Genomic DNA, 11,867 nt, shown 5'->3' with positions numbered 1-11,867 from the left:
AAGAGGGAGCTCTTCTTAATATTTTGACACCAAAATCATGTCGATACACCTTACCGACTGCGAGTAAAGCCACCCACGCTTTAACTTGACAGACTGTATTCGCGGGTGTCACTACACATTCTAAAACCCCCGATTTTATGAATATAAACGACAATTTTCTCGATTGATTACGGTTAAAAGTGTACGCAGTCCAATTTTGAGTACTACTAATCTTGCGGATTTAGCAATTACTAGCTGCTGGAAAGGTAGTTTTCACATTTGAAATAAAACTACGCCAAACCTCGTTTATTGCAAGCGAAGCTACTCGTCTATCCTAACTGCCCGAAGTCCCGCCACTGATTGTCATAGGTTCTGTATAGCCAATGACAGCGGAAGCGGGAATGTATTATGAGACCACCTTCCAGATAGGTGGAGTGGTGGGGCCCTCTCTAGAGTTGCAATAAACGGGGATTTCGTTTCAAAGGACTTGCAAAAAACGAGGTTTCACTGTAGCAAGAACAGGAAATAAAAGAAGAAAATTTAACTCTTGTCGAAAGTTGAGAAATAATCCATATCTACTTTTATTTTCCAAATTTATTACTCACACAAAAAAAAATACAATACAAATACTTTAAAACGTTTCTTCTGACAATTTTGTGCCAAAAATTGAGTCGACTCTTATGGTTTCGCTACAAAACGGTTCCTGAACCTAAGCAAGAAAAGAGAAACCACCGATTGCAGCGTTAGTAATTCAGTAGAAACTTCGTGTATGTTTCTATCTAAACATTTAGAGAATGAGAAAAAGAAGAAAGCAGGAAACTAATCCATATTTTAATGGTTTTACTTGGCGCTTTTTGGATGCTATACTCCGTTCAGTGACAGAAGGAAATGGGACGCGCAAAGGAAGACATCGACATTTTTTTTCTTTCGGTGTACAACCAATCGCTGTTGAAGGAAGATACCATTTTTTCAAATAGACTTACCTAAATGCTGTCTAATGAGCAGAATCGTCTAGTTTCTACCGGGAGCTACTGATTTTCTTATATTCCCCAAAAACGTTTCAAGCGAGTGTGAACCTACAGTGACAACCTCCGTTTAAAATCGACACGAAGTCGTGTAAAATCAAAGCGCCACCTTGTTGAGGCAACACGGCGCAACGAATAGAATGAACATTTCTCGTCGCGTCCATTCAAAATAATATTTTCTTGAATTGACAACGATATCGTTTCGATACAATGCAATTTCTATTCAAAGAAATCGACGCGTTGTATTCACCGGATATTTTTCTCCGTGCACGTTGAAAGAACAAATACGTTCTATTTAATGCCAATATAAATGTTTCGTGATGGTTTGCTCGTAGTATCCTTTAACATTTTACCTATGGGGGTCTAAAAGCAGGAGTTCTGAACTTTTTCGTCCACTTTCGTTACGTTTCTCAACGCGAATAGTCAGGAAATGTCTGCATTCGTGAGAACACGTTCAGAAATCATCAGAACTTGGGTTCGAAGGATAGTCCTTTTATTAGGGGTCCACGCATGAAATGGCTTAAAATCTAATTCCTTTTACATTTCCCAAGTTATTTATATTATTTATGCATATTAATTTATGCACACACTTACTCACATTTAATTTATAATACTTATATGTACGCTAAGAGACTCTGAAGGTAAAACTGCAAATGTTATCAGTTTTTTAGGAAAATGTTTAGGTACCTGAAACCGTCGAAAACCGTACATTCTGAATTTTGAACTCTTGAATCTGTATGAAACAATGAAATTTTTTTTCATTTTTAATGCTTTTATGTTAGCCTACCTGAGGTCATATCCGATAAACTACCTGATAGATTGTAATTCAACATATATTTAGAAATAGTCAGGTTCGTCAGGATTATCAGAAATCGTCAGAACTTCTGACCATTTACGACGACTCCTGACATTTATACATAAAGCGCCCTGGATTTAAGATCGGGTTTGCCCCCCCCCTCCCCAGATTTATGTTGACGTCGAACTTAAACAGTCAGGGGCATATAAACAATTTCCGGTCAACTTTACTTTATGATAAAAAAGATTTTGATATTTGTTGTCTAATACGGAGACAAGGGTATGCTAAATATTTAACGGAAAAAAGTTCGCTGTTACACGTTAAAAAAGTACAGTGAAACCCATCAATAGCCCATCCGAAAATTGACGGCGCGGATGGAAGTGAAAGGTATGACTGGTTATGAAACTGCTCAATAGGCAAAAGTGCGTGCTTCTCCACATGAAGTGTTGACGTGCAGTATTTTGCTGAAAAGAGTAATTTGTTTTTGGTGATTGCTGTCTTCGAATGATCGAACGTTTAAAATACGTAAGCAAGAAAACATTTTTTTAACGGGTAGCAAAAAATGTTCTTCCTCGTTTTCGTTAAATATTCAGTTGACCCTTGTTTCCTTATTAGAAAAACGATTTTCAAAATATTTTCTAACATGGAGTAAAATCCACCGGAAACGGTTTACACGCCCCTGACTGTTTACATCCGCAGCAGGCTATAATGAGTAATTTCGCATCCACCGTCAGCCCCAAAATCGGTGCTATAGAAAAGTTTCACTGTATTTCCAGCTTTCTCTTGAATAATCGGTCCAGATAGTTAATAACCTGTCTCTAGCCTACTTAAACCATTCACAGGCAGCAGTATCAAAAAACACGACTATTTTCACCAAAACACCACACGCCAATACTAAGTAGAGAAGCACGCACTTCTGTGTAATCGCATATAATGCATGCGACTCAGTTTTATTACCAGATGCGTAAAGAAGTTATTGAACAGAAAACCACTTACTTTTATAAATGTTAAATGAACTGTCCACGAAAAACACAGTTTTCACAATTCTCAGGTCAACACTTGCATGTTTGACATTATAAAATACTACAGTGGGACTCCAGTGCATGCAGTTGATCGGACCCCTCTTTCTACCATCTGACATAGACAGAGACGATCCGATGATGCTCCAATGACAGCTTATACTTTTCTTATCGGAACGATCATACTCCCCCCCCCCCCAATACTTCTCCGTTTTCTTTGTTGAAGCGTAGAGCCTGTTGGCGAGAGTACAGAGGGTCCAGGGGCAGTGCGGCAACCTGGCTGGATGCTGCCATTTATATGGCTTGTTCGCCAAGATTTTTAAAATTACTCAAACGCAGATCCTTTACAATTAAATGAATAAAACCATAAATTTATTGAAATAAATAGAACTATAAGTTATTAACCCACGCACTCAGGGACAAGCTGATTTGTTTAAATTAAAAACCCACATACCCAGGGGATCTTTACTTTATTTGTATATATTAAAAATAAAAAGAAAAAAAACAAAAATCCCCATTATTTTTCACTTGATTAAATAAATAAAAAAAAAACGTTGACCCGCATACGCGAGAGGATCTTCACTTAAATTTAATATATTAGGAAATAGAATTTTTTTTAAACCACGCACTTTGTGTATCATATTTTATTTGATGAAATTATTAATAATTAAAAAATATATATAAGTACGTTTTGAGGTTAGCTGCATTTTGCTTAACTCGCACACCAACTTGAAGAATGTTTTCTTTTAAGTACTTGTATATTTAACAAACAAAAAAATGACTAATAACTATTTACCCACTAAGCTATACAAGTATATCTATATATACGGAGGAAGCGTAAGAAAAATTCCGGAGTCAACCAACGAGCAGTACACTAGTTTGCCACACTGTCATTGGACCCTCTGTAGGCGCGAACCGACGAAAGCGCCACCAATTCAGAAGAATTTTCAATTTCAATTAAATATTAACAAGAAGTTTTATCGTGAATAATTAATTTTAAAACGTAGTATAACATTGTTGATTAAAAAGAATTGATATTTATTGAACTTTTCCATGGACTTTACTTCAATAACTTGGACATACTACTTTGCGATATATATTCGAGTGTCAGATGGCTCATTCAATCGAACAATTTTACGGAATTTGTTTTTCTTTTCAGTCTCCAAAAAAGTGTGCTAAGACCCGATGTGGCCTGTTCATTTTTTAAGAGGGGGTCTTAAAACGTGGAGATCCATTTAAAAAATTGGGAAAACCTAAATAATTGACTTGGATGAAAAGTCATAAACACAGATACTCTAGGGGCCAGGGGTAGACATGTATGCCGTTATAGGTCCTGTCGATTCCGATGTTGCATCTTATGTAGAATTTTCCGCTGATCCCGAAAATCGAGGGTGCTTCTTCGAGAAATGGGTCAGTTTTGAGATAATCGCATTTGAATTTTTTTAAATTAATCAAGTAGACCGCTTACAATTTTATGATTTTTACTATTTTTCTTTCGCGGTCGTCTGGTGTATATGTTTACGAACAAAAAGTTCCTCAGCCAGATTTCGATTACTTTAATTGTTAATGCAGAAGATGAACAATCAAAGAGAGAATGTCAGAGGAATTGAAATGCACCAATTTCTACGTAAATATTAAACCGACAAAAACTTTGAAACAGGTGTTACTACTTGGCCAGGCGGAACTTTTTTTAATATGTAAGTTTTCAATAAAAGTGAAAGATTCTGAAAATTTGACGATAATATAGATGAAAAAAATCTATACAAGGTATAAAGTGTCGTTTTTCTCGAAAAGAGTTGATTTTATTGAAAAATATCAAGGTACGAAACTTACTATTTTGACTGAGCACTATAAATTTATCTGAAGCTCTTCATTCAAAATTTATTTATTTACCAAGTTAATGCAAATAATTAAATACATGAACTTTATTCCATGATATCATTGGTAATTATAAGTGAAATCTTGCAACAGAAATCAAGTTAATAGTATGAAAAGGCACTAAGATATTTGTTTTCTAAAATTACGGAAAAAAACAGTTATTGTATAAACTAGGGGCAATTATAAATCGAGCCTCGATCTCAGCTTCTAACTGAGATAGAAAGTTGTAATTAAGCTCTCAATAATTTCGATACATTTTTATTAATTAAATAGCTGTATTAACAACTTTGTAAAATCTACACTTTATTTTTTACAGTGCTTTCTTTTTTAAGTAAAAAGTAGGTCGAATTTATTACAGTATTTCAGCACCCCCTTTTGAAAATTCATGATACGGCAATAAACGACCCAAAAGCTTTTCAACTGCCAAAGGCGTCGGGCCGTAGAGCCAAGATAGGGGCCCACAAAATGGTTTGTCTTCTGCATTAACAATTACAGTAATCGAAATCCGGCTGAGGAACTTTTTGTTCGTAAACTTATACACCAGATGACCGCGAAAGAAAAATAGTAAAAATCATAAAATTGTAAGCGGGCTACTCAATTTATTAAAAAAAAATTTTAATTTGATTATCTCAAAATTGACCCATTTCTCGAAGAAACACCCTCGATTTTCGGAATCAGCGGAAAATTCTACATAAGATGCAACATCGAAATCGACAGGACCTATGACGGCATACAGGTCTACCCCTGGCTCCTAGAGTAAGAGGGCTAGCTGGAGCCGAGCACATACGAAATACGACTCATAGAAAAAACCAACTAGATAAGATCCAATTTCTACTTGAGAGGTGGAGAGGCTGTAACTCGATAGCACTTCCGATCACTAGTTTATTTTGAATTGCTTGCTCTACGCGCGTTTTGCAATTGAGACATTTGAAATATATATCATCAATTAAAATCCGGAATATTTATTTTTCCTACAAAAATGAAATGTAAAATTTTTGACGAATACTTTATAATAAATTATGTGAATGTAGAACACAATGCACAATGCGAACTAAAGATTTGAAATCCGGACCTCGATCTCCACTCCACCCGACCTTCGACATTTCCTCTCGGACCTCATCACTTCCTACCAAATAATTCATCTTAAAATCACTAATAAGCAACCGGTTAACATTTTTTGTAACATTCAGGCGTTGCGACGAAATGTACATCTTCCTAATATATGGCATTTGATTTTTTATACAACAAAAAATAGTAATTTTCTGAACCAAAGAATTTAAAAAAACTGCAAGACATTTTTTAGACTGCTTGCTTCACGTATGAAAAATAAATTTTCCGATGGAAACAAAACCGCTGTTAAGATGTAAGTGTTAACATTGGCACTTTTTAAAACAACTAGACGTGTACAATTTTTGTATTGCATAATAAAATACTACCGTTGCATTTTATATATTAAAAAACTTTTCCTAGAAACAAGGTTTTTTTAAAAATCTAAACGCCAAAAAAAACTATTTCTAAAGGGCCGATTCGTCAAAATCTCATTATCATAACTATTTCACTTTTCGAGATGTAATAAATTTTTTTTTTAAATTGTATTTTCGAACTCCTCGAGTCGAATTATATCGCAATATATATCAAAAAATTATATTTTAAAAATTAGGTAATCACAAACCTCCCTCTGTGAGGAAGAAAAATAGTTTGAATTAAAAGAATATCTATACGAGAAAGTTTTTATTTATTCGCCTTATTTTTTCTTAACAAAAAAAAACTATTGGGCTTGTTTCAAAGTAAACAAATTATTAACAATCAGCGTGATTTCCTCGAAAGTGTAACAAAAATTATAGCACAAACTTGATCATTTAGACATTAGAGGAAGTAAAAGTCGTAACAAGGATTTCGTATATGAACCTGCGGACATTAACGTACAAGTTGCTTGAAGCAGCATTTGTGCATAATTAATTTTGAATTTTTACATTAGAAAATTTAAGGAAAAAAACAGATGAAAAAAAAAAGAACAAAATTGGTTCAAGGCCAAATGAGAGAGGAAACCACACACAAACTTGGAGAACAAAATTAACAATCAGCGTGATTTCCTCGAAAGTGTAACAAAAATTATAGCACAAACCCGAGGGGCAAATCCCTCTCGAATCAGTGTAATCAATGCAAAGAATTACTGTAAATAATGAAGGCGATACGGAATCATTGTGAGTTTAATGCGAGGTTTAATGTAACTTGCTATTTAGAAAGATCAGTAAGAAGCATAAAGAAAATAAGGTATTTTCCGTAACTCAAACGGAAATTTAAGGTCACGCGGCACAACAGTAGATCGACTGCAGAGTATTTCTAATATTTTGAAGGGGAAAAGCGCGCCAATGAAAAAGCTGTGTGTTTTTGAAACAGTCAGAGAGTAATTAGTTATTTACAATCCATTTCGTAAAATATGTAACGTTGTGAAATAAAGCAAAAATCACAACATTTTCTGGAGTGTAAGACATAATTACTAGTTTTTGTGTATTTGTTAATTTTGATTTTTTTTTTAATGTAAAAATGGAAACCATCGATCAAATATTCAAATCGTATAAAGTAATAATCAAGTATTGATGAATACAAATAAAATTACAGGGTGTCTACTGTGCGGAAATTTAAGGAAATCCGGGAATCGTCCGGGAACTTGAAAAAATCCGAGAAAATCCAGGAATTGACCTGAATTTTATTTTTGGTGCGGGAAGTGTATTTCATTTCCTCATAATTTATAGTTTTTTTCTTGTGCCTTTGACCTACTTGCGCAAACTTTTTTCTCACTTAAAATTGAAATTTAAAAAAAATAAAAAAATTTTGAAATAAATTTTCACATTGCAACCGAGTAAATTACGTATTAGTTTGGTTGAGCATTGTTTCGCCTGAAAATTTAATGATCAACATTTTGGTGACAATTTATCTTTTTAAATGCAAATTCACCTTTTTTGGTAGAAATTAATCTTCCCAGTTGAAAATTTATTTTCTGGTCGAAATTGTTATTATTCTAGTTACAAATTCATCATTTTATTTATAACTCTGTTTGAAAATGTGACTGCTTTTTTAATATTGGTTTTCTGTACCATAAAAATTTTTCTTTCACTGAAAATTTCGAAATTCGGTTGTGGAGATGCTAGATTAATGGACCGTCGAAAATATTGATTTGAAATTACAAATATTTCATTGAGCTGGAAGTCAGAATTATTCGCCCTCGTTCCGCAAAACAAATTCCGTAATTTTACAAGTTTGTTTACAGATATACTATTAATGAAAGGACCAAAACACGAAAATCTCGACGAAAAATACTAATAGGAAATCAAACTCAAATAACTTCTCAAACATACGAAATAATTAATATAAGGACTCGTATAAAGACGAGAATAAAGTTAGTTTACCCGATTTGTAGTATGACCGTTTCAGTTAAAACGAATAAGGCGCTTACGTTCTTTTTAATGTCAATAACGTCAGTAAGGTGGATGTTCAATTTTAACGTTTACACTGATTTGAGAGTGGTTGGCCCCTCGCACAAACCCGGTAAAGAAAGTCTTGTTATTAACTAAGGACAAAAAAGTGTAAGCGTATAGTTGTTACCTGAGGTAATCGTGTCGATTTATCTAGCCGCAAAGATGTCCATTCTAGCGAAAATTCAATTATTTATAACACTCGAAATTGAACACGATTAGCTTTATGAAAAATGCTATAAAAATTGAAGTTTTGTTATTCCATAAGGTTGTGAAATATAATTTTGGAAAAAAATATCTGGATTTTTGTGGGGCACTATTAGTGCATTCAGCAATGTTACTGGCGGCGACTATTTCTCTGACCTAGCTCACAAAAAAATAATTCCCCTTCAAATGCATAATCCCTGACCTGTAAACAATTTTATTGCAACCTCACGAAAAACCGAATTTTAACAAATTCAGAGCTCCTTTTTATTTCAAAACTTTTGAATACAAAGGTATCAATGTTTTTTTTAATATGAAAAAATTCCACGTGGACTGTCAAGAAATTGTCATCGTGGTACATTGGGGGCCCCTTATCTATGTACTTACTATGATCAGGCCTGTAAATTATAATTTTAGAATTTAAATTTAAAAAAAAGACACATGTGTAATAAATAGATCATAAGCTCTTATTAGCAGACAATCGACATTAAGTCAATTTCATTGAATTTCAAAACATCCTATTGATCGCATACCAATTTAGTAACAACTTCTTGCACAATGATGTAAAAAAATCCAGAATTGCAGACAATTTTCAAAATTTGCAGAACTTTGTAAAATTTACATGACATTTCCACGTCTTTTAGCAACCCTGCTCGTAAACATATTTGATAAAAAGATAAGGACTCTGATTTTAGAAATTCCCCCACTATTCCCCTTTTCAGAAAACAATGAAACCATTAATACCCAGTGTACTGCATTTACAAGGCCACGTGTTGAAAATTTTCAAGACTAATGATCCTATCGTCGAAATGACTCATCATTAAAAATATACGTATTTCAAAAGGCCGGCAATATTTATATGTAAACATATAATCAAAATTCTATTTTGTATAGGTCCCAAATTTCCAAACGCAAATAGACAAGTGGAAAGATATTATTTCAAGCTTTAGATTGCAAACGTAATTCAGAAAAACTAGAACCTTTGAATATTTTTCCTAACGAATATGAGCACGTGTTAAAACAAATTACATATAAATAAAAAACTTTATGTAAAGTTGAAAATTTACAAGGTTTGCAACATTTACAACAAAACTAACCTTAGTATATCAGCTGTATCCCTCGGAGAAAATTTCGCGTATCGTCGTGGCCCCAGGCCCTCGACCGATTAAGTAAAACAGCTGAAATCAAGTTGGAATTTATGGTGAAAGGAATTGAGATGAAAGCTGTGAAAGAAACCGAAATTACGACATTTTGGCTTCCAAATCTAATACACAGAAAAACAACAGAGGAAACCAAAATGCACTGAAATGCACTGCGTAGGGCGTCGCTCGCGTCGTGTTTAATACAGATTCTAGGAAGTCACGTGATATATTTCAAAAATACACAGATTGGTGATTTCCAAACACGCGCATGCGCTTCATTCAGGTGGCGGGAAGTTTGATTTTTGAATAATTTTTTTATTATCAATTAATCATACAATTCTACAATATTGTTAATAATAGTTAGAAAAAGGTCTCAGATAATCCTTTCAATGATTTTGAGTGGAAGTCACTTTTATCAAAAACATAAATAAAATATTCTTCTCATGTAGCAATATTTTTGTCAATGCACCTTTGATCGTTTAATTAAAATAATGTTGCACAAAATTCATATGCATTTAAATAATTAAACTCCTATGAAAAATACAATCTAAATACGAATTTTAGATCACCGAATATGTAAAAAAAATTAAATATAAAAAGACAGCATCTCCAATAGGGGTCAGTTTCACAACAAGTCAAATACGATCAAAAATGGTTTCTATAACAGGATTGAAAATAAAAGTTTCTTTCTTTTACAATTCCTACCGAAAAAAGAGAAAAATTAGAGTGCGCTGACAAAATAGCAAAGAGGGATTGTTAAACGAGGATGGTACGACGAAAATTAATTCACTATCATTTGTATTTATCCAAATTGTCAAATTGCCGAATTTTTATTCTTTCGAATAACCACTATTGACATGTAGAATTGTAATATCAAATAAAAATTTCTGTACTATATTCTACTTATTTTATATAAGTAGTTAATATATAATACAATGAAGACACTTGATTTTTTATACCCTTCTGCTGAAAGGTTTTCTTTAGTCCAATTTTCCTTGGAAATGGCTCAAAATGAAGCTCTTGGCACGTAGAATTGCGACATTTATTTGATCCAAATATGGTGAAAATAAAATTTGATAAGTTATATTTTTCTTTTTACATTCTCATTCATAAAAGTATAATATAATTGTCAAAAAATGTACATAATTTATCATTTCCAACAAAAAAATTATTGTATTTTTAAAATTTGAAAAAAAAATTTTGAGTAATTTAAACAAATTTTTATCAATGTTTCTGATAGATGAAAAAAATAGTTACAAATTATCCCTAATGAAAATTTTTAATTCGACGAACTATTTTTCTGATTAATAAATTCTACTCGAAATTATTACTAGATATCAAATATATTTCGAAACTGTGGCAGTGAAATATTTTGATTAGACCAATATTCAAAAAGTTAAATCATTCTAAAAATTGTGCAATTTTTTTTCAGGACATCGTCTTATAACCGTGATTTTTAGAAGATTTCAGCAAGATGTACTTGAAAGATATTTTTCAATTGGACACGAATTTAAAATTTCACAGATAACTAATAATCAGGCAGATTAGCTTAATTGGGAAATTTAAATAAAGAAGAGAAATGATTTTCTGTATCTTTTTCAAACTGACTACAAATGTTTGAGGAGTTAACAACATTGATTTTTCATGGTCTGAAATTACTATAGAATCCTGTAGCCTGCACAGAATTCAAATTAGTAACTGGTCAATTTGAATTTCGTGCCCTTATTTTAATGTGGGCACCATTTTTATGCGAAATTAAAATTTGCGTTAAATTACGATTTGGAAGAATATAAATGACAAATAGTAATCAGGAAAAATAAAAATTAGACCATATGTACATAGTTTTTTTTCCATTTCATTCCATTTTTAGTCATAAAATCTGAGCAGCAAATGATTTTAAGCAATTTTAAGATAGAAATAATAATAAAATATTACATTTTTGTTATAAACTGAACAATTTTTAAATTAAAGGTTAAATTACTTTCATTTTAAATTGTTAAAAAAATACTTAAAAAGCTTCAAAATTATAATTTCAAAATACTTAAACATGTAAATTTTGTTTTACATTCATTCAACTTTTTAATTATTTTTGAAAATTTTTCAGAACTTCTAAATATCTTTTTAAATAATTCGAATTCTTCCAATTTTTTTACATCCCGTAAACTAAACAATAATTCCTTAAAATCTTCCAGATTGATTTTTGACAATTTTGGAAATCTCTTTAAATATTCCTTAAAAATTAATTTAAAAAAAGTCATTTTGGATTTTCCTAGGAATCTTAAGAAAATGTTTTTTTATTATTTTGAAGCCTTTCATAACCATTAAAAGGCTTCTAAATTTCTAGTTCA

At 32.3% G+C, this 11,867-nt stretch overlaps 1 protein-coding gene across 1 annotated transcript in view; it reads right to left on the bottom strand.

The window, feature by feature from the left end:
* LOC117181482 (piwi-like protein Ago3) overlaps positions 1-9,695 on the bottom strand; it is a 42,207-nt gene extending 32,512 nt beyond the window's left edge. The window contains exon 1 of the mRNA XM_033374186.1: positions 9,475-9,695. The gene's annotated coding sequence lies outside the window, so the exon portion shown is untranslated. The remainder of the gene's footprint in view (positions 1-9,474) is intronic.
* Positions 9,696-11,867: the final 2,172 nt, after the last annotated feature.

This window comes from Belonocnema kinseyi, chromosome 10, assembly GCF_010883055.1.
Source record: "Belonocnema kinseyi isolate 2016_QV_RU_SX_M_011 chromosome 10, B_treatae_v1, whole genome shotgun sequence".
NCBI classification, from domain to species: domain Eukaryota; kingdom Metazoa; phylum Arthropoda; class Insecta; order Hymenoptera; family Cynipidae; genus Belonocnema; species Belonocnema kinseyi.
The sequence above is the reverse complement of the archived record's forward strand: the minus strand, read 5'-3'. Positions and strand labels throughout refer to the sequence as shown.